Source organism: Schistocerca serialis, chromosome 2, assembly GCF_023864345.2.
Source record: "Schistocerca serialis cubense isolate TAMUIC-IGC-003099 chromosome 2, iqSchSeri2.2, whole genome shotgun sequence".
In the NCBI taxonomy this organism is placed as follows: domain Eukaryota; kingdom Metazoa; phylum Arthropoda; class Insecta; order Orthoptera; family Acrididae; genus Schistocerca; species Schistocerca serialis.
In genome coordinates, this window is record NC_064639.1 from 277844402 (window position 1) to 277866758 (window position 22357).

The following is a 22357-nucleotide window of genomic DNA, read 5'->3' on the forward strand; positions in this document are numbered from 1 at the left end:
GTAACGGGTGCAGAACTCATGCCGGTGTACTGTGGCAACGTGGATGCGACAATTACATCAACTGTAAGTTCTCTAATAGAACAAACGAGGAGCATCAAATCAAGTGTCAGGATGGCCGAGCGGTCTAAGGCGCCAGACTCAAGGAAAAACCTTGGCTGCAGTAGCAGCTAGAGCCTTCTGGTCCTCGAATGAGGGCGTGGGTTCGAGTCGCACTCCTAACACAGATTTTGTCGCTTCTCTGGAGCACCCTGTGTATCGTTGAGATCCTTTGTAAAGTGCAACAGCACGATTCTGGCCGTGTTCTCCTAAGTGAAACCAAAAATTTGTATCAAACACAAGCGCACCTACGGCAACCAAACTGTTTCTTCGGTAGTGTGAGCTACAAACAGAGAGTGTTGGTTGTAAATACGACGTTCCCTCGTGAGGTTACTTCCGCGCCACAGCCGCAAACACGTCAAAAGGGACACCTGTGGTATGAAAACGACTCTTGTCTGGAGATGCAGAGTGCTAACGACAGTGTGAGGAAACAGTGCAGGCTGACCAGTACATCCTCTGTACAATAACAGTCGCTGATGAAATACACAGAGCTCGAAATAAATTCATATACTCAAAATATTACTTTATGGAGATTACAACGTGACCAAAACTTGAGATATTATTCGACAGATAGACCTCTGCATTCTGTCTAATCTCTGATGTCTGTAACAGACGACTTAGTTTCGAACAAAATGTATTGAGTGCCGTGATTATACGGATTTGAGAAACTCTTTTGGTGGTACATTCTGCGCTATATTTGTGCGGCTGCACCTGGCGAACGTGGAACGGGTGCAGAACTCATGCCGGTGTACTGTGGCAACGTGGATGCGACAATTACATCAACTGTAAGTTCTCTAATAGAACAAACGAGGAGCATCAAATCAAGTGTCAGGATGGCCGAGCGGTCTAAGGCGCCAGACTCAAGGAAAAACCTTGGCTGCAGTAGCAGCTAGAGCCTTCTGGTCCTCGAATGAGGGCGTGGGTTCGAATCCCACTCCTGACACAGATTTTGTCGCTTCTCTGGAGCACCCTGTGTATCGTTGAGATCCTTTGTAAAGTGCAACAGCACGATTCTGGCCGTGTTCTCCTAAGTGAAACCAAAAATTTGTATCAAACACAAGCGCACCTACGGCAACCAAACTGTTTCTTCGGTAGTGTGAGCTACAAACAGAGAGTGTTGGTTGTAAATACGACGTTCCCTCGTGAGGTTACTTCCGCGCCACAGCCGCAAACACGTCAAAAGGGACACTTGTGGTATGAAAACGACTCTTGTCTGGAGATGCAGAGTGCTAACGACAGTGTGAGGAAACAGTGCAGGCTGACCAGTACATCCTCTGTACAATAACAGTCGCTGATGAAATACAGAGAGCTCGAAATAAATTCATATACTCAAAATATTACTTTATGGAGATTACAACGTGACCAAAACTTGAGATATTATTCGACAGATAGACCTCTGCATTCTGTCTAATCTCTGATGTCTGTAACAGACGACTTAGTTTCGAACAAAATGTATTGAGTGCCGTGATTATACGGATTTGAGAAACTCTTTTGGTGGTACATTCTGCGCTATATTTGTGCGGCTGCACCTGGCGAACGTGTAACGGGTGCAGAACTCATGCCGGTGTACTGTGGCAACGTGGATGCGACAATTACATCAACTGTAAGTTCTCTAATAGAACAAACGAGGAGCATTAAATCAAGTGTCAGGATGGCCGAGCGGTCTAAGGCGCCAGACTCAAGGAAAAACCTTGGCTGCAGTAGCAGCTAGAGCCTTCTGGTCCTCGAATGAGGGCGTGGGTTCGAATCCCACTCCTGACACAGATTTTGTCGCTTCTCTGGAGCACCCTGTGTATCGTTGAGATCCTTTGTAAAGTGCAACAGCACGATTCTGGCCGTGTTCTCCTAAGTGAAACCAAAAATTTGTATCAAACACAAGCGCACCTACGGCAACCAAACTGTTTCTTCGGTAGTGTGAGCTACAAACAGAGAGTGTTGGTTGTAAATACGACGTTCCCTCGTGAGGTTACTTCCGCGCCACAGCCGCAAACACGTCAAAAGGGACACCTGTGGTATGAAAACGACTCTTGTCTGGAGATGCAGAGTGCTAACGACAGTGTGAGGAAACAGTGCAGGCTGACCAGTACATCCTCTGTACAATAACAGTCGCTGATGAAATACACAGAGCTCGAAATAAATTCATATACTCAAAATATTACTTTATGGAGATTACAACGTGACCAAAACTTGAGATATTATTCGACAGATAGACCTCTGCATTCTGTCTAATCTCTGATGTCTGTAACAGACGACTTAGTTTCGAACAAAATGTATTGAGTGCCGTGATTATACGGATTTGAGAAACTCTTTTGGTGGTACATTCTGCGCTATATTTGTGCGGCTGCACCTGGCGAACGTGTAACGGGTGCAGAACTCATGCCGGTGTACTGTGGCAACGTGGATGCGACAATTACATCAACTGTAAGTTCTCTAATAGAACAAACGAGGAGCATCAAATCAAGTGTCAGGATGGCCGAGCGGTCTAAGGCGCCAGACTCAAGGAAAAACCTTGGCTGCAGTAGCAGCTAGAGCCTTCTGGTCCTCGAATGAGGGCGTGGGTTCGAATCCCACTCCTGACACAGATTTTGTCGCTTCTCTGGAGCACCCTGTGTATCGTTGAGATCCTTTGTAAAGTGCAACAGCACGATTCTGGCCGTGTTCTCCTAAGTGAAACCAAAAATTTGTATCAAACACAAGCGCACCTACGGCAACCAAACTGTTTCTTCGGTAGTGTGAGCTACAAACAGAGAGTGTTGGTTGTAAATACGACGTTCCCTCGTGAGGTTACTTCCGCGCCACAGCCGCAAACACGTCAAAAGGGACACTTGTGGTATGAAAACGACTCTTGTCTGGAGATGCAGAGTGCTAACGACAGTGTGAGGAAACAGTGCAGGCTGACCAGTACATCCTCTGTACAATAACAGTCGCTGATGAAATACAGAGAGCTCGAAATAAATTCATATACTCAAAATATTACTTTATGGAGATTACAACGTGACCAAAACTTGAGATATTATTCGACAGATAGACCTCTGCATTCTGTCTAATCTCTGATGTCTGTAACAGACGACTTAGTTTCGAACAAAATGTATTGAGTGCCGTGATTATACGGATTTGAGAAACTCTTTTGGTGGTACATTCTGCGCTATATTTGTGCGGCTGCACCTGGCGAACGTGTAACGGGTGCAGAACTCATGCCGGTGTACTGTGGCAACGTGGATGCGACAATTACATCAACTGTAAGTTCTCTAATAGAACAAACGAGGAGCATCAAATCAAGTGTCAGGATGGCCGAGCGGTCTAAGGCGCCAGACTCAAGGGAAAACCTTGGCTGCAGTAGCAGCTAGAGCCTTCTGGTCCTCGAATGAGGGCGTGGGTTCGAATCCCACTCCTGACACAGATTTTGTCGCTTCTCTGGAGCACCCTGTGTATCGTTGAGATCCTTTGTAAAGTGCAACAGCACGATTCTGGCCGTGTTCTCCTAAGTGAAACCAAAAATTTGTATCAAACACAAGCGCACCTACGGCAACCAAACTGTTTCTTCGGTAGTGTGAGCTACAAACAGAGAGTGTTGGTTGTAAATACGACGTTCCCTCGTGAGGTTACTTCCGCGCCACAGCCGCAAACACGTCAAAAGGGACACTTGTGGTATGAAAACGACTCTTGTCTGGAGATGCAGAGTGCTAACGACAGTGTGAGGAAACAGTGCAGGCTGACCAGTACATCCTCTGTACAATAACAGTCGCTGATGAAATACAGAGAGCTCGAAATAAATTCATATACTCAAAATATTACTTTATGGAGATTACAACGTGACCAAAACTTGAGATATTATTCGACAGATAGACCTCTGCATTCTGTCTAATCTCTGATGTCTGTAACAGACGACTTAGTTTCGAACAAAATGTATTGAGTGCCGTGATTATACGGATTTGAGAAACTCTTTTGGTGGTACATTCTGCGCTATATTTGTGCGGCTGCACCTGGCGAACGTGTAACGGGTGCAGAACTCATGCCGGTGTACTGTGGCAACGTGGATGCGACAATTACATCAACTGTAAGTTCTCTAATAGAACAAACGAGGAGCATCAAATCAAGTGTCAGGATGGCCGAGCGGTCTAAGGTGCCAGACTCAAGGAAAAACCTTGGCTGCAGTAGCAGCTAGAGCCTTCTGGTCCTCGAATGAGGGCGTGGGTTCGAATCCCACTCCTGACACAGATTTTGTCGCTTCTCTGGAGCACCCTGTGTATCGTTGAGATCCTTTGTAAAGTGCAACAGCACGATTCTGGCCGTGTTCTCCTAAGTGAAACCAAAAGTTTGTATCAAACACAAGCGCACCTACGGCAACCAAACTGTTTCTTCGGTAGTGTGAGCTACAAACAGAGAGTGTTGGTTGTAAATACGACGTTCCCTCGTGAGGTTACTTCCGCGCCACAGCCGCAAACACGTCAAAAGGGACACTTGTGGTATGAAAACGACTCTTGTCTGGAGATGCAGAGTGCTAACGACAGTGTGAGGAAACAGTGCAGGCTGACCAGTACATCCTCTGTACAATAACAGTCGCTGATGAAATACAGAGAGCTCGAAATAAATTCATATACTCAAAATATTACTTTATGGAGATTACAACGTGACCAAAACTTGAGATATTATTCGACAGATAGACCTCTGCATTCTGTCTAATCTCTGATGTCTGTAACAGACGACTTAGTTTCGAACAAAATGTATTGAGTGCCGTGATTATACGGATTTGAGAAACTCTTTTGGTGGTACATTCTGCGCTATATTTGTGCGGCTGCACCTGGCGAACGTGTAACGGGTGCAGAACTCATGCCGGTGTACTGTGGCAACGTGGATGCGACAATTACATCAACTGTAAGTTCTCTAATAGAACAAACGAGGAGCATCAAATCAAGTGTCAGGATGGCCGAGCGGCCTAAGGCGCCAGACTCAAGGAAAAACCTTGGCTGCAGTAGCAGCTAGAGCCTTCTGGTCCTCGAATGAGGGCGTGGGTTCCAGTTCCGTTTCAGCCGCGCTCGCGAGTGGCCGCTGTTAACTGTTGCGCTGCACTTCAGTGTTTACATCGCTGTACTTGTGCTTCGCCGAGTGCCGTCCGTCCGTTAATCTCCGTGTTCGTTCCTGTTCCTTGTGATCTGATCGCTCTTTCTGGTCTTGCTGCTGCTACTTGGAATTTCGGTTGTTTAACCGAAATTGCTTTGCTGGATTAACCATGGCTACAAACCTCAGGAAGAATACTCTGGTATTTGCTTTTGACAAAGAATCCCGTCCTGTTCAGCCGACATCCCTGGAAATAGATGACTGGATTACACAGGTAATTGGTCTAAATTCTGAAACCGTTCATACCTGGCAACTGGATCAGGAAAAATACTGTGTTTTTGTCAAGTTAATCAGTGCTTCGACTGTTGATAAAGTGTTACGAAAGTGGGGCTATGAAGTAGATTTTGTGCATAGAAATGGTTATAAAAGTAAGGTTTCCATCTATAGAGCGGACATTCATTACAAAACCGTTCGTGTCTTGAATCTCCCCATTGAAATTGAAAATGATAAGATTAAGGAAGCTCTTTTAAACTACGGAGACGTTAAATCAATTGCAAATGAAAGAGGGTCGCCTCGCTTTAAACTGCAGTGTTTTAACGGGGTCCGCTGTGTAGAGATGGACGTTAAGACGAATATTCCGTCTCACATAACTGTTTGTGGGTATAAGGCACAAATTGTTTATACAGGTCAGGAAGCTACATGTCATATATGTAACGAAACCGGCCACTTCAGACAGGAATGTCCGCGGCGAACTGTTGTGCTTAAAAGTAATTTGATACAGCGTCAGAAGCTTACCTTGAATGATCTGTTACCAAAGAATAGCCCGGAACAACTGGTTGAGGATGTTAACGCAGCGGGACAAGCTGATGTCTCCCTTCACGATAACAGTCAATTTCCCCCGTTAACAACAAAAGGAAACCCCGTTGCCACTACTCGTGAAACTGAAATGCAACCGAAAAAACGACCTCTGGAGATAACTGATAGTTGTTCAGAGGACGAGCTGTCTTGTCCCACTCCCTCACTTCGCAAGCAAAAACAGTGCGATGAGAAGGCAGAGGAACCTGAAGGCAAAATGCGAATGGAAACTAATGAACAGAAAGATAATACACATACGGTACCAGAAAATGAAAGGGGTGTAAGCAGCATTAATTTGCAAGAAACAACAGGTGCAGTAGCCGATTGCAAAGATCAGAATCTATCTGTTAATAAACAAATTCAGGGAGAGGATGCAAAACTGCAGTCTCCATTTGTTTCCCTCGATCAGGAAGTGAGTGAAATTAATAAAGAACGAGGAAGTGGTGGCCAAACTGAAATCACGGTCAACACCTCAGGGCAGGCGCCGGCAACCGAAATTGCTAAAGCGTCTGCTGCTGCTCCAGATAAGCCGCGAAGTAAAATACCGACGCAACCAAATGAGAATGTAGCTCGTAACCAAGGGAAGGGAAAATCCAGTAGGGGCGACCCAAGCCCAAAGAATGTTCAGTCCGAAACGGTCGTACACGAATCACTGGAGGAAAAATCAGAAAGTTTACCAGGAAATCACTCTGCTTGCGGTACAAGAGAAAACATCAGAAGTAGAAAAAAACGGGACAGTAACTAATAAACTGATTGAAGTGTTATTCCATGTTCAGCCTTCCGAGAAAACTGTTACAGCTTAACTGAACCCTGAACCACAGTAAACTACATTAGTTCAACAAAACAACTACATAGTGACAGCACAATGACGCAATCTTATTCTGTCACCACTATAAACATAAATAAAATCACGATCGGTTTGAAATTATCGGCCCTTAAGGAATTTTTGTACGAATCCGCGACTGATATTGCCCTGTTACAAGAAGTTCTAATTTCGGATTTGGTAATTCCCGGTTTTGTCAGTTACATCAATGTGTCTCCCGAAACAAGTGTTGGAACAGCTATTTTGGTAAGGGAAGGGATTACAGTAAGCGAGGTGGAACGACTGGAATCCGGAAGGGGAATAGGACTAAATATCTATGATGTGACTATCATCAACTTGTACGCCCCTTCAGGAAGTTCTCATCGAGCTGACAGGGCACGTTTCTTCAAAGACGACTTGATATACTTGTTAAGGAAATCACCAAGACAGTTATTACTTGGAGGTGATTTTAATTGTGTTTTAAATCGAAAAGATCAGTTACCTAATTTTAATTTCTCAAGTGAACTAAAACAATTAGTTACTGGTTTAGAATTAAAGGATGTATGGGAAATCAAATACCCCTCCATTGTTGAGTTCACTTATGTCACGGCAACATCACGTAGCAGGATTGATAGACTATATATTTCTAAAAATCTTGTAACTTCCGTGTCAAAAGTAGAAACCATTCCTACGTACTTTTCAGACCATTCAAGTGTCTTAGCTTGCATAAATCTAACAAGACAGCCGGTTCGCCGATTCAAGAATCAGTGGAATTTGAACACTTCCTTGTTGGTTAATCATGATTTAGAAGATCTGATTAAAGAAACATGGGGAATATGCCTGCGAGCCCGTAGTAGATATGCCACTGCTATTGACTGGTGGGTTAAAATGGCAAAGCCAAAGTTGAGGGAAGTTCTTATTCAATACAGTGCCCAGAGCGCAAGGGAAATGAAATGCACTATAGAGTATTACTATTCCGTTTTGAGAGATCTATATGATCAAGTCTCAGCAGGTTCCTCACTTCGGATAGCAGACATCAAAAAAGTCAAAGCCAAGTTACTTAATATCAAGAGAAGTCAAATGGAAGGGTTGAAAATAAAATCGAAGGCAAATTCGGTGTCAGCAGATGAAACTACTTCCCTATATCATTTAGTGAAGCATACGAAAAACGGGAGAAGGACTTTTATTGAAGAAATTCGAACAAAACACGGCACGATTCTCAGAACCCAGCAGGATATCATGGACGAGATTTATCGCTATTATTGCGAGCTATATTCTGTACATCAAAGTAGTGATGCTTCCTTGGAAGAATTCCTTGACATCCTAGCCCCACAGCTGACAGAAGATGACAACGAAAATTTTCTCGAGGTTGTCAGTGAAGAAGACGTGTATGAGACTCTGTGCGCCTCGCCACCAAAAAAATCCCCAGGACCGGATGGTCTGCCAGCAGAATTTTACATCCGTTACTGGCCAATAGTGGGTGCGAAAATCACGGACATTGTAAATGAGGTTATTCAGGGTAAAATGATTCCGGCTGAGTTTAAGGAGAGTAAAATTGTTCTGGTGCCAAAAAATAATGGAAACAAAGATTTAAATAATTTTCGTCCAATTTCACTGCTGAATTCTGATTATAAATTAATAGCTAGAATAATAAACAAGAGAATTTCATGCCTTACAGATAAAATTATTAGTCAACATCAGAACTGTGCGCAAGGCAGAACCATTTTTCAAAATCTAGCGGAATTCAGGGATATCATTGCAATAACTTCTGTAACAAACATAAAGTGTGCTTTATTGTTTTTAGATTTTTATAAGGCGTTCGATGTAGTAAACCATGAATATCTTCTACAGACATTGAAGAAAATAGGTTTCAACGATAGGGTTATACAGTTGATTAAGAACATAGCAACTGGAATAAATGCTAAAATAGCGGTGAATTGTCAACAATCCAGGCCGATGCAAATACAACGAGGTGTTCCTCAAGGAAGTCCTCTGTCCATGTCGCTCTTCGCAATTTCGCTGGAACCTTTCCTCCGACATGTCCATGCTACATTAAAAGGCTTAACATTATCAGGAAACAAAACAGTTATAAGAGCCTATGCTGACGATATAGGGGTCATTATAAGGAATAATGACGAGGTAACCACGCTAGCAACAGTGATTGATTCGTACTGTAGAGCATCTGGAGCCAAAGCAAACGGAAAAAAAAGTAAGATGTTAAATCTCGGAGTTTTTGATAATATCAACGTCGAGTGGGCAAACTTAGTCCGACAACATAAAACACTTGGGATCACCCTGACAGCATGCACTATGAAAATGACGGCTTTAAATTGGAAAGTTGCAGCAGATAAAGTGCAAGGAGCCATTGTAGAGAATTTAACTCGATATATGAACCAAGTTCAAAGAACACAGTATATCAACTCATGCATCCTTGCTAAGGCTTATTATACTGCCCAGCTGTTTCCAATACCGAGAATGATAGCGAGGAGAATAATGTCCAAAATCACAAAATTTTTGTGGAGAGGTGAAGTGTTCAGAGTACCTGCTAAAGTAGCCACTTTAGATCCTAAAAATGGTGGACTAGGATTAACTGATATAACGGATAAAGCCTCTGCTCTTTTTATCAAAAGGCAAGTTAATTTAATAAGAGACTCGCGAGAAAGCATAACCAGCCAACTTTTCGATATCATTAAACCTCCAAGCCTGCTTCCCCCGATTGACGTGCAGAATATCAACAGTCGCTTACAGCACGTGAGGATTTTCTATGTTGAGTTTAGTTATGTCAGTGTCGAACTCAGGCAGTCCCGACACTTAACATCGAGAGCCATAATGCGGGAACGAAAGAAAAGCGAAGGAAGAAACAAAATAGAACGACAGTTTCCAAACATTGAGTGGACTGAGATTTGGAAAAACATTAGTTATAATGTGCTCACGTCTAATATAAAAACGTCATGGTACAAGACAGTTAACAACATAGTTAGCACCAATGAAAGACTGCACGCAATCGGACTCTGTGAAACAAATTTATGTCAACAATGTCATCTAGTTGACACAGTAATTCATCGATATACTTGCAGTGGTCACATGAATAGTTGGAAGTGGATCCGGGAGCAAATAGCTCTGATTACAAGAACATCCCCTGAGTATATATCGCTGTCATTGATACACAGGCCTGAAGCACGCTATTTCCCAGAAGCAAAAAATAACGCTGTGTACTGGTTGTTGGGAAATTTTGTTAACTACGTCCTTAACAAATTAGGATCCGATAGCATCATAGAGTTCAAGGTACACATGCTGTGTGAGTTCCACAAAATTAGAAGCTATTCGAATCACAAGAAAAAGTTCGGTAATATGCTAAAAATTGTATTTGAAAGAATGGGCATTGGTTAATATAAAAAAGAAGACTGTGTTGACAGTGATGTATTGTAGTTACCTTAAGGATACTATTTAAGATTTTACAGTATATTTATGATGTGTGCTTTCTCTACTTCAGAGAGTAGTTTTTTGAAATTTATAATCTAATGTACAGAACTTATGTGACATTGAGATTGTGTGTCTAATAGTGCCAAACACAAATCATGAAAGGTGCATTATGGGCTTATACTAGAAATTAGGAAATAGACAGTTTTTATAGAAATCTCCTTATCGATTGGTTAAAACCATAAGATACTATCCGATAAATGTAATATTCAATGGCTGGCACATTGCCCTGTTCATTTTTGCAGTGAAAGACTGATTATATAGATCTGATCACTTCAAATACTTAGATTCAATTAATGTCCAGAAAGTGTAGTTGGAAGGCTAGTCAACTTTATTATATATCTCCTTTCCGCCATTCTCAAGTATTTATGTTTAATTTAATTCTTTCTGGTGATTTAGTCAGTAACACAATCTTCTGTTGTCTTTCCTTAATGTCAGCGCAATTGAAATGATCAAACCGCTTTGTTTAAATAACTTCATGTATGTATAACTTAGTATGTATTTGCAATGTGTAACATTGTTTTTTTAATAAAGGTTTTATATAAAAAAAAAAAAAAAAAAAAGCGGTCTAAGGCGCCAGACTCAAGGAAAAACCTTGGCTGCGGTAGCAGCTAGAGACTTCTGGTCCTCGAATGAGGGCGTGGGTTCGAATCCCACTCCTGACACAGATTTTGTCGCTTCTCTGGAGCACCCTGTGTATCGTTGAGATCCTTTGTAAAGTGCAACAGCACGATTCTGGCCGTGTTCTCCTAAGTGAAACCAAAAATTTGTATCAAACACAAGCGCACCTACGGCAACCAAACTGTTTCTTCGGTAGTGTGAGCTACAAACAGAGAGTGTTGGTTGTAAATACGACGTTCCCTCGTGAGGTTACTTCCGCGCCACAGCCGCAAACACGTCAAAAGGGACACTTGTGGTATGAAAACGACTCTTGTCTGGAGATGCAGAGTGCTAACGACAGTGTGAGGAAACAGTGCAGGCTGACCAGTACATCCTCTGTACAATAACAGTCGCTGATGAAATACAGAGAGCTCGAAATAAATTCATATACTCAAAATATTACTTTATGGAGATTACAACGTGACCAAAACTTGAGATATTATTCGACAGATGGACCTCTGCATTCTGTCTAATCTCTGATGTCTGTAACAGACGACTTAGTTTCGAACAAAATGTATTGAGTGCCGTGATTATACGGATTTGAGAAACTCTTTTGGTGGTACATTCTGCGCTATATTTGTGCGGCTGCACCTGGCGAACGTGTAACGGGTGCAGAACTCATGCCGGTGTACTGTGGCAACGTGGATGCGACAATTACATCATCTGTAAGTTCTCTAATAGAACAAACGAGGAGCATCAAATCAAGTGTCAGGATGGCCGAGCGGTCTAAGGCGCCAGACTCAAGGAAAAACCTTGGCTGCAGTAGCAGCTAGAGCCTTCTGGTCCTCGAATGAGGGCGTGGGTTCGAATCCCACTCCTGACACAGATTTTGTCGCTTCTCTGGAGCACCCTGTGTATCGTTGAGATCCTTTGTAAAGTGCAACAGCACGATTCTGGCCGTGTTCTCCTAAGTGAAACCAAAAATTTGTATCAAACACAAGCACACCTACGGCAACCAAACTGTTTCTTCGGTAGTGTGAGCTACAAACAGAGAGTGTTGGTTGTAAATACGACGTTCCCTCGTGAGGTTACTTCCGCGCCACAGCCGCAAACACGTCAAAAGGGACACTTGTGGTATGAAAACGACTCTTGTCTGGAGATGCAGAGTGCTAACGACAGTGTGAGGAAACAGTGCAGGCTGACCAGTACATCCTCTGTACAATAACAGTCGCTGATGAAATACAGAGAGCTCGAAATAAATTCATATACTCAAAATATTACTTTATGGAGATTACAACGTGACCAAAACTTGAGATATTATTCGACAGATAGACCTCTGCATTCTGTCTAATCTCTGATGTCTGTAACAGACGACTTAGTTTCGAACAAAATGTATTGAGTGCCGTGATTATACGGATTTGAGAAACTCTTTTGGTGGTACATTCTGCGCTATATTTGTGCGGCTGCACCTGGCGAACGTGTAACGGGTGCAGAACTCATGCCGGTGTACTGTGGCAACGTGGATGCGACAATTACATCAACTGTAAGTTCTCTAATAGAACAAACGAGGAGCATCGAATCAAGTGTCAGAATGGCCGAGCGGTCTAAGGCGCCAGACTCAAGGAAAAACCTTGGCTGCAGTAGCAGCTAGAACCTTCTGGTCCTCGAATGAGGGCGTGGGTTCGAATCCCACTCCTGACACAGATTTTGTCGCTTCTCTGGAGCACCCTGTGTATCGTTGAGATCCTTTGTAAAGTGCAACAGCACGATTCTGGCCGTGTTCTCCTAAGTGAAACCAAAAATTTGTATCAAACACAAGCGCACCTACGGCAACCAAACTGTTTCTTCGGTAGTGTGAGCTACAAACAGAGAGTGTTGGTTGTAAATACGACGTTCCCTCGTGAGGTTACTTCCGCGCCACAGCCGCAAACACGTCAAAAGGGACACTTGTGGTATGAAAACGACTCTTGTCTGGAGATGCAGAGTGCTAACGACAGTGTGAGGAAACAGTGCAGGCTGACCAGTACATCCTCTGTACAATAACAGTCGCTGATGAAATACAGAGAGCTCGAAATAAATTCATATACTCAAAATATTACTTTATGGAGATTACAACGTGACCAAAACTTGAGATATTATTCGACAGATAGACCTCTGCATTCTGTCTAATCTCTGATGTCTGTAACAGACGACTTAGTTTCGAACAAAATGTATTGAGTGCCGTGATTATACGGATTTGAGAAACTCTTTTGGTGGTACATTCTGCGCTATATTTGTGCGGCTGCACCTGGCGAACGTGTAACGGGTGCAGAACTCATGCCGGTGTACTGTGGCAACGTGGATGCGACAATTACATCAACTGTAAGTTCTCTAATAGAACAAACGAGGAGCATCAAATCAAGTGTCAGGATGGTCGAGCGGTCTAAGGCGCCAGACTCAAGGAAAAACCTTGGCTGCAGTAGCAGCTAGAGCCTTCTGGTCCTCGAATGAGGGCGTGGGTTCGAATCCCACTCCTGACACAGATTTTGTCGCTTCTCTGGAGCACCCTGTGTATCGTTGAGATCCTTTGTAAAGTGCAACAGCACGATTCTGGCCGTGTTCTCCTAAGTGAAACCAAAAATTTGTATCAAACACAAGCGCACCTACGGCAACCAAACTGTTTCTTCGGTAGTGTGAGCTACAAACAGAGAGTGTTGGTTGTAAATACGACGTTCCCTCGTGAGGTTACTTCCGCGCCACAGCCGCAAACACGTCAAAAGGGACACTTGTGGTATGAAAACGACTCTTGTCTGGAGATGCAGAGTGCTAACGACAGTGTGAGGAAACAGTGCAGGCTGACCAGTACATCCTCTGTACAATAACAGTCGCTGATGAAATACAGAGAGCTCGAAATAAATTCATATACTCAAAATATTACTTTATGGAGATTACAACGTGACCAAAACTTGAGATATTATTCGACAGATAGACCTCTGCATTCTGTCTAATCTCTGATGTCTGTAACAGACGACTTAGTTTCGAACAAAATGTATTGAGTGCCGTGATTATACGGATTTGAGAAACTCTTTTGGTGGTACATTCTGCGCTATATTTGTGCGGCTGCACCTGGCGAACGTGTAACGGGTGCAGAACTCATGCCGGTGTACTGTGGCAACGTGGATGCGACAATTACATCAACTGTAAGTTCTCTAATAGAACAAACGAGGAGCATCAAATCAAGTGTCAGGATGGCCGAGCGGTCAGTCGCGCTTGCGACATCGTGCTGGTCGGACGTATCAGTGCTCCGCTCCGCCGCGTGTTCACAAGGCGTGTTTACACTCATATTTCTGTTTACAAGTGTTGTGTTATTCTGCAGTTTATATCGTTTTCTATTTGTATTTTTGTTGCGGTCTTATTATAGCGGGTTAACCGCTCGCTATCTGCTGCAATGTCCAGGTTATTTCCCCGAAAGTGTACACTCCGTTTTGAGTTCGACAAGTCCACCCGATCTGTGCAACCGAGTTCACTGGAGATACATGATTGGATCGTTGATGTTATTGGGATTACATCTGACCAAGTGCACACCGCCTATTATGATACCGAGCAGTATTGTTTCTTCGTTAAATTACTGAATCCTGTATTACTGGAGAAGATCATGACGAAGCACGGAGGAAGTGCTATTTTCCGACACCGGGACGACTCTGTAAGTACAGTGCTCATTTCCAATGCCGATGTAGACTACACGAACGTGCGTATTTTTAACTTACCCCCTGAAGTAGAAAATTGTTATCTAAAGGAGGTACTGTCCAAATTCGGTGACGTTAAACAGATTCCACATGAACGGTGGTCAAGTCAACATAGGTTGCAATGTTACAGTGGCGTTCGATCTGTAGAAATGCATGTCAAGCAAAATATTCCATCCCATATACTTGTTTGTGACTATAAGGCTCACGTTACTTACATTGGCCAAACACCGACCTGTCATATCTGTAATGAGAGTGGTCACTTGCGTCAAGACTGCCCCAGGCGCATGTTTGTGTTAAAGAATTCCCTCCAGCAGCGTAAAAGGCTTACTTTAGCGGATGTAGTGGCAGCCAACCCGAGGACAGAGATTGGGCTCCCTAGTTCTGAAATGCCTTCGGAACAGCAACAGGAAATTCGCTCTGAGGAGTTTCCGGTTCTGGTTCGGAGAGAAAAAGGTGCGTTGCCCCATGCAAAACTCGATGCCGCGACCAATAAGAGGCGCAAGACTTGTGACAGCAGTGGCTCTGATAACGACACCTCTAGTGCGCATGAGACCGCGAAAAAGGACGATCAGGAATCCGGCTCGGAAGCGAAAGCTCCAATCGGTGAGGCTATTGTGGACGCTTCTCCTCCCACAATTTCAAGTGCCGATACTTCCGTGGAAGTTAAGCAGTTGCCGCTGGCTAGTGCTTTAGAACTTCCGCGACAGCCAACAGCGGCCGACCAACCTGTACGTGTAGCTCACATTCCTGCAGGAAGTCCACACACAGAGGCCTGTGATGGTGGTATACAAACATCTCTGAGCGCCGACGGTACACATCACGTGGCAGCCGCTTCGGTTCAGGACTCACAACAAGGGGAATGTCAACAACTCCAGGAAATAATACAAACACAGCTGTCCGGGTCTGTCGGTGACAACAAACAGCTGCGGGCAGAGAATGTTGCCAAACAGGCTGATAGTGCGGGTGATAGTTCAGCTGCTCGCTCGCCGGCGGTGTCGCCGCGTGCGATCCCTTCGCGGGATGTGCCGGGAGAGCAGCTTGACATCACCCACGACCCTCCCACGCCGCCAGCTGCGGAGGTGCTCCACAGTGTCCGCCCCAGGATCCGAGTGCAACCTAATGTAAATGCTGTGCGTAAAAAGAGTAAGAACAAAGACGCAAGAATACAACTCAGTGACGTCACAGACACGAATTTCCCGGCCACAAATATGGAATGGCATGAAGATGTTGCCCTTTAAAGATATTTGCTCCTTCCGCCTCTCCAACGTACTGTCATTATGTCGCAGGCACATACGATCACGACATTAAATATTAATAAAATCCGGTCGGAGGTGAAACTCAGTGCCTTAAAACAATATCTCTATGAGTCAGGAACAGATATCGCTCTTTTGCAGGAGGTGGCCGTGCCACACTTAACTCTTCCTGGTTTTGTTGCTATTACAAATTTTTCCCCCGATTCGAACGTGGGGACTGCCATCTTACTTAGAGAAGGCATTCCCGCCACTCAGGTTGACAAATTAGATTCCGGTAGAGGTGTGGGTGTCACCGTTTTTGGCGTCACCATCATTAACTTGTACGCGCCTTCTGGCAGTACCTATAGAGCGGAACGAGCAAACTTTTTTAAGGAACAAATCATCTATTTGTTACGGAAAAATCCCGAACGTGTTATCATTGGAGGTGATTTTAATTGTGTTTTATCCCAGAAAGATCAGTCCCCGAATTTTAATTATTCGCCTGAATTAAAGTGTCTCGTGACCGACCTCAAACTGAAAGACGCGTGGGAAATTAGGTATCCGACTTTGGTACGATTCACACACATCGTCGCGAATTCCTGCAGCAGAATTGACAGGATTTATGTTTCCGACGTTTTAGAGAAAGTCTTGTTACAAATTGAAACAATACCCTCCAGCTTCTCTGATCACAGTGGTGTCGTTGCGTGCCTGAATTTGCTGCCACAACCAACGCGTTGGTATAAAAATCAATGGAACTTGAACGTCTCCTTATTAACGGATGCTGACCTAGAGGCGGCGGTGCGACGCGCTTGGGAGCAGTGCTTGCGCGCTACCACAAACTTTCGTAGCACCATAGCGTGGTGGACTCAGCATGCAAAACCCAAACTGCGAAAAGTTGTTATATTCTTCGGTATTGAAAGAGCCGCCGCGATAAAGAAGACGATGGAGTTCTACTACACTATCTTACGCGACCTCTGTGATAGAGCAGACGCCGCGAACACCAGAATAGACGACATTCGAAAAATAAAGGCGAAATTAATCAATCTTAAGAGGATGCAACTGGAAGGTCTTAAGATCAAATCTAAAGTGAAGTCGGTCAGGGACGATGAAACAGCCGCTCTATACCACCTTGTCAAACATGCTAAGAACAGAAGGAGGACTTTTATTGAGACCCTGAAACTCGGTGATGGCACGACTGTCGACACCCAGCGAGAGATTATCAAGGCACTACACGACTACTTTGTTGACACCTACACGTCAGCGGCTACTCATGACGACTGCTCTGACCAACTGTTTAGTGCCATTTCCTCTACTATAACTAGGGAAGACAATGACACCATTTCTTTGGAATTTAGTAATAAAGATGTTTTGGAAATTGTCTGCCACTCGCCGATCAGGAAGTCCCCTGGTCCTGACGGATTACCCATTGAATTTTACAGGAGGTATTGGCACATCATCGGGGACAAAATCACCCAATTAGTGAACGAAATTTTTCAAGGGACGCCTATCCCACTTGCCTTTAAGGAATGCACAATTGTGCTTATCCCTAAAAGCAGAGGTACCAAAAATATCGCCAACTTCCGCCCCATTTCATTGTTAAACTCCGATTATAAAATAGTCGCCCGTGCAATCAACACGCGAATGATGCCCCTCACTGCAAAATTCATTGGACGTCAGCAGACATGTGCCTTCGGGAGAACTGTATTGCAAACGGCAGCCTTTTATCGGGATATCATTGCCTTAACGAACGCCAGTAACGTGAAGTGTGGGCTGATCTTTCTGGACTTTTTTAAAGCCTTTGACCTCGTCGCTCACGAGTACCTCCTTGAAACCATGAAAAGATTCGGTTTCTTGCAGAACGCGATTGACATGATCACAAACATGGCACTGGGGATCACCGCAAGACTTTCTGTCAACTCGCAACTAACCCAACCGATTCAAATCAACAGAGGGATTCCACAAGGCAGCCCTTTGTCCATGTTACTTTTTGTTCTTTCACTCGAACCTCTGTTACTCCAACTGCAGGCGAAACTCACAGGGCTAACACTTTCAGGAGAAAAAACTGTCGTAGGCGCCTATGCCGACGATGTGGGTGTGGTTGTCCGCAATGAGAATGATGTCACCACTTTAGCGGCTCACCTCCAGCAATACTGTTTGGCGTCGGGGGCTAAATTGAATGACAAGAAAAGTAAATTTATTAACATCTGTGGCCTCCAGCATTTGCGAGTTGGCTACGCTCAGGAAGTCAGCGTCCACAAGGCTCTCGGCATCATATTGACGGCGTCCTCTTTAAAGATGGCGGCGGCAAACTGGAGGGAAATAGTGCGTAAACTTAACGGTGCTCTCATTGACAATTCCCACAGAAGCCTCAATCAATTTGATCGGATTCATTTAGTCAACTCCTGTATTTTATCCAAAGCCTTCTACATGGCGCAGCTCCTGCCACTGCCTGCAGTCATTGCTAAGCAAATTATGTCGAAGGTAACCAATTTTATTTGGCGAGGGGAAATTTTTCGCGTGTCTGCCAAAACTGCGACACTCCACCCCCAGAATGGAGGGATGGGATTAGTAGATATCAAGGTGAAAGCGATGGCTCTCTATGTTACAAGGACGGCCGCTATAATTAACAATGATCCTTCCGGCATTACAGCGCAATTATTCACTGCCGTCAGGCCGCAAAGTCTTGACCCACCGCTGAATATTCAGCCCATCAGTTATCGGCTAAAACATATCAGAGATTATTACCTTTCACGGAGCTACGTCAGTAAAGAGGTCATAAACTCTCAACGTTTAACTGCACAAGCCATAATAGCGGACTGGAGACAACACGAAGGAACGAATCCATTGGCAACGAAGCTCGGTGGCATGAACTGGGATATCGTATGGCGCAATGTCAGTTCCCGTGTCCTCAGTTCCGATGCTCGCACTGCCTGGTACAAAGCCATCAATGATGTGGTTAGCACAAACGAGAGGTTACACAAAATCGGGCTCAGTGACACCCCTCTCTGTCGTCGCTGCCAACTGACGGATACAGTTATCCACCGTTACACCTGCGGGGAACGTCTCCAGAACTGGGTTTGGCTTCGAGAAAAAATAGCTCTTATTACCAGGACAACAACCGCCAATGTTTCGTCAGCACTACTGTCTCGTCCCGATGTGCATTTTTATCCGCAGACGAAAAACAATGCAGTTTTGTGGTTGCTGGATACCTATTCCAGCTACGTCTTTAATAATTTTGGCGGTGACAATTATTTGGAATTCAAGATGTTTATGGCTATCGAATTCGCCAAAACCTGCACGTACCCGAATCATGGGAAACTCTTCGGCAATATGCTTAAAATAGCGTTTCATCGCATGGGTATCGGATAGGTCAACTGAGTGTGACGGGGTGAGGCCGGGCCGCGGGACACCAGTAGTGCCGCGAAGAGGCCCCACTGCTTCTGTGTCGCGTCTGGACTCCCCCTCACACTGCGGCCTTCACTGACTCGCTGGACACTGGATACAGGAACTTTCATTGAGTGAGATAAGAAGCTGTGTTTATGTTACGTTTATTCTTCGAGCAGCAAATCTACTATGCCCAAGGGCGAAGACTTTTCGTTGTCATTTTCACCATTTCAATTTTTTTTCATAGAAGGTTACGGGTTTCGCTTTTCGTTTAAAAAAAAAAACAAATTAAAAAAAATAAACAATAAATAAAAAATAAAAAAACAAAATTAAAAAAAGGGGTTAAGGCGTCAAAAGAAACAGGGGAAAATAATAATAAAAAAAGTGGTTACGGCTTCTGAATCAAAAAAAAAAAAAAAAAGTTCGAATCTCGGTGGAACCTTCGTTTAGAAAAAAAAAAAAAAAAGTGGTTAAAAAAAAAGAAAAAAAAAAGTCGGTAGAGCATTAGGCTTTAAAAAAAAAAAAAAAGCGGTCTAAGGCGCCAGACTCAAGGAAAAACCTTGGCTGCAGTAGCAGCTAGAGCCTTCTGGTCCTCGAATGAGGGCGTGGGTAAAAAAAAAAAAAAAAAAAAAAAAAAAGCGGTCTAAGGCGCCAGACTCAAGGAAAAACCTTGGCTGCAGTAGCAGCTAGAGCCTTCTGGTCCTCGAATGAGGGCGTGGGTTCGAATCCCACTCCTGACACAGATTTTGTCGCTTCTCTGGAGCACCCTGTGTATCGTTGAGATCCTTTGTAAAGTGCAACAGCACGATTCTGGCCGTGTTCTCCTAAGTGAAACCAAAAATTTGTATCAAACACAAGCGCACCTACGGCAACCAAACTGTTTCTTCGGTAGTGTGAGCTACAAACAGAGAGTGTTGGTTGTAAATACGACGTTCCCTCGTGAGGTTACTTCCGCGCCACAGCCGCAAACACGTCAAAAGGGACACTTGTGGTATGAAAACGACTCTTGTCTGGAGATGCAGAGTGCTAACGACAGTGTGAGGAAACAGTGCAGGCTGACCAGTACATCCTCTGTACAATAACAGTCGCTGATGAAATACAGAGAGCTCGAAATAAATTCATATACTCAAAATATTACTTTATGGAGATTACAACGTGACCAAAACTTGAGATATTATTCGACAGATAGACCTCTGCATTCTGTCTAATCTCTGATGTCTGTAACAGACGACTTAGTTTCGAACAAAATGTATTGAGTGCCGTGATTATACGGATTTGAGAAACTCTTTTGGTGGTACATTCTGCGCTATATTTGTGCGGCTGCACCTGGCGAACGTGTAACGGGTGCAGAACTCATGCCGGTGTACTGTGGCAACGTGGATGCGACAATTACATCAACTGTAAGTTCTCTAATAGAACAAACGAGCAGCATCAAATCAAGTGTCAGGATGGCCGAGCGGTCTAAGGCGCCAGACTCAAGGAAAAACCTTGGCTGCAGTAGCAGCTAGAGCCTTCTGGTCCTCGAATGAGGGCGTGGGTTCGAATCCCACTCCTGACACAGATTTTGTCGCTTCTCTGGAGCACCCTGTGTATCGTTGAGATCCTTTGTAAAGTGCAACAGCACGATTCTGGCCGTGTTCTCCTAAGTGAAACCAAAAATTTGTATCAAACACAAGCGCACCTACGGCAACCAAACTGTTTCTTCGGTAGTGTGAGCTACAAACAGAGAGTGTTGGTTGTAAATACGACGTTCCCTCGTGAGGCTACTTCCGCGCCACAGCCGCAAACACGTCAAAAGGGACACTTGTGGTATGAAAACGACTCTTGTCTGGAGATGCAGAGTGCTAACGACAGTGTGAGGAAACAGTGCAGGCTGACCAGTACATCCTCTGTACAATAACAGTCGCTGATGAAATACAGAGAGCTCGAAATAAATTCATATACTCAAAATATTACTTTATGGAGATTACAACGTGACCAAAACTTGAGATATTATTCGACAGATAGACCTCTGCATTCTGTCTAATCTCTGATGTCTGTAACAGACGACTTAGTTTCGAACAAAATGTATTGAGTGCCGTGATTATACGGATTTGAGAAACTCTTTTGGTGGTACATTCTGCGCTATATTTGTGCGGCTGCACCTGGCGAACGTGTAACGGGTGCAGAACTGATGCCGGTGTACTGTGGCAACGTGGATGCGACAATTACATCTTCTGTAAGTTCTCTAATAGAACAAACGAGGAGCATCAAATCAAGTGTCAGGATGGCCGAGCGGTCTAAGGCGCCAGACTCAAGGAAAAACCTTGGCTGCAGTAGCAGCTAGAGCCTTCTGGTCCACGAATGAGGGCGTGGGTTCGAATCCCACTCCTGACACAGATTTTGTCGCTTCTCTGGAGCACCCTGTGTATCGTTGAGATCCTTTGTAAAGTGCAACAGCACGATTCTGGCCGTGTTCTCCTAAGTGAAACCAAAAATTTGTATCAAACACAAGCGCACCTACGGCAACCAAACTGTTTTTTCGGTAGTGTGAGCTACAAACAGAGAGTGTTGGTTGTAAATACGACGTTCCCTCGTGAGGTTACTTCCGCGCCACAGCCGCAAACACGTCAAAAGGGACACTTGTGGTATGAAAACGACTCTTGTCTGGAGATGCAGAGTGCTAACGACAGTGTGAGGAAACAGTGCAGGCTGACCAGTACATCCTCTGTACAATAACAGTCGCTGATGAAATACAGAGAGCTCGAAATAAATTCATATACTCAAAATATTACTTTATGGAGATTACAACGTGACCAAAACTTGAGATATTATTCGACAGATAGACCTCTGCATTCTGTCTAATCTCTGATGTCTGTAACAGACGACTTAGTTTCGAACAAAATGTATTGAGTGCCGTGATTATACGGATTTGAGAAACTCTTTTGGTGGTACATTCTGCGCTATATTTGTGCGGCTGCACCTGGCGAACGTGTAACGGGTGCAGAACTCATGCCGGTGTACTGTGGCAACGTGGATGCGACAATTACATCAACTGTAAGTTCTCTAATAGAACAAACGAGGAGCATCAAATCAAGTGTCAGGATGGCAGTCTACTCGCGGCTGGCGAGGTGAGCGGACGTTCG

At 44.2% G+C, this 22357-nt stretch overlaps 10 non-coding genes across 10 annotated transcripts; all 10 read left to right on the plus strand.

Moving 5' to 3' along the window:
• The first annotated feature begins 923 nt into the window (after positions 1–923).
• Positions 924–1039, plus strand: Trnal-caa (transfer RNA leucine (anticodon CAA)). Its single transcript has 2 exons — positions 924–961; positions 994–1039. It is a non-coding gene; the product is annotated as a tRNA-Leu (tRNA).
• A 702-nt stretch (positions 1040–1741) lies between these two features.
• Positions 1742–1857, plus strand: Trnal-caa (transfer RNA leucine (anticodon CAA)). The gene is made up of 2 exons: positions 1742–1779; positions 1812–1857. It is a non-coding gene; the product is annotated as a tRNA-Leu (tRNA).
• Positions 1858–2559: 702 nt separating this feature from the next.
• Trnal-caa (transfer RNA leucine (anticodon CAA)) lies at positions 2560–2675 on the plus strand. Its single transcript has 2 exons — positions 2560–2597; positions 2630–2675. It is a non-coding gene; the product is annotated as a tRNA-Leu (tRNA).
• Positions 2676–3377: 702 nt separating this feature from the next.
• Positions 3378–3493, plus strand: Trnal-caa (transfer RNA leucine (anticodon CAA)). Its single transcript has 2 exons — positions 3378–3415; positions 3448–3493. It is a non-coding gene; the product is annotated as a tRNA-Leu (tRNA).
• A 702-nt stretch (positions 3494–4195) lies between these two features.
• On the plus strand, positions 4196–4311 carry Trnal-caa (transfer RNA leucine (anticodon CAA)). The gene is made up of 2 exons: positions 4196–4233; positions 4266–4311. It is a non-coding gene; the product is annotated as a tRNA-Leu (tRNA).
• A 7347-nt stretch (positions 4312–11658) lies between these two features.
• Positions 11659–11774, plus strand: Trnal-caa (transfer RNA leucine (anticodon CAA)). Its single transcript has 2 exons — positions 11659–11696; positions 11729–11774. It is a non-coding gene; the product is annotated as a tRNA-Leu (tRNA).
• A 702-nt stretch (positions 11775–12476) lies between these two features.
• On the plus strand, positions 12477–12592 carry Trnal-caa (transfer RNA leucine (anticodon CAA)). Its single transcript has 2 exons — positions 12477–12514; positions 12547–12592. It is a non-coding gene; the product is annotated as a tRNA-Leu (tRNA).
• Positions 12593–13294: 702 nt separating this feature from the next.
• Positions 13295–13410, plus strand: Trnal-caa (transfer RNA leucine (anticodon CAA)). The gene is made up of 2 exons: positions 13295–13332; positions 13365–13410. It is a non-coding gene; the product is annotated as a tRNA-Leu (tRNA).
• Positions 13411–20674: 7264 nt separating this feature from the next.
• On the plus strand, positions 20675–20790 carry Trnal-caa (transfer RNA leucine (anticodon CAA)). Its single transcript has 2 exons — positions 20675–20712; positions 20745–20790. It is a non-coding gene; the product is annotated as a tRNA-Leu (tRNA).
• Positions 20791–21492: 702 nt separating this feature from the next.
• Positions 21493–21608, plus strand: Trnal-caa (transfer RNA leucine (anticodon CAA)). The gene is made up of 2 exons: positions 21493–21530; positions 21563–21608. It is a non-coding gene; the product is annotated as a tRNA-Leu (tRNA).
• Positions 21609–22357: the final 749 nt, after the last annotated feature.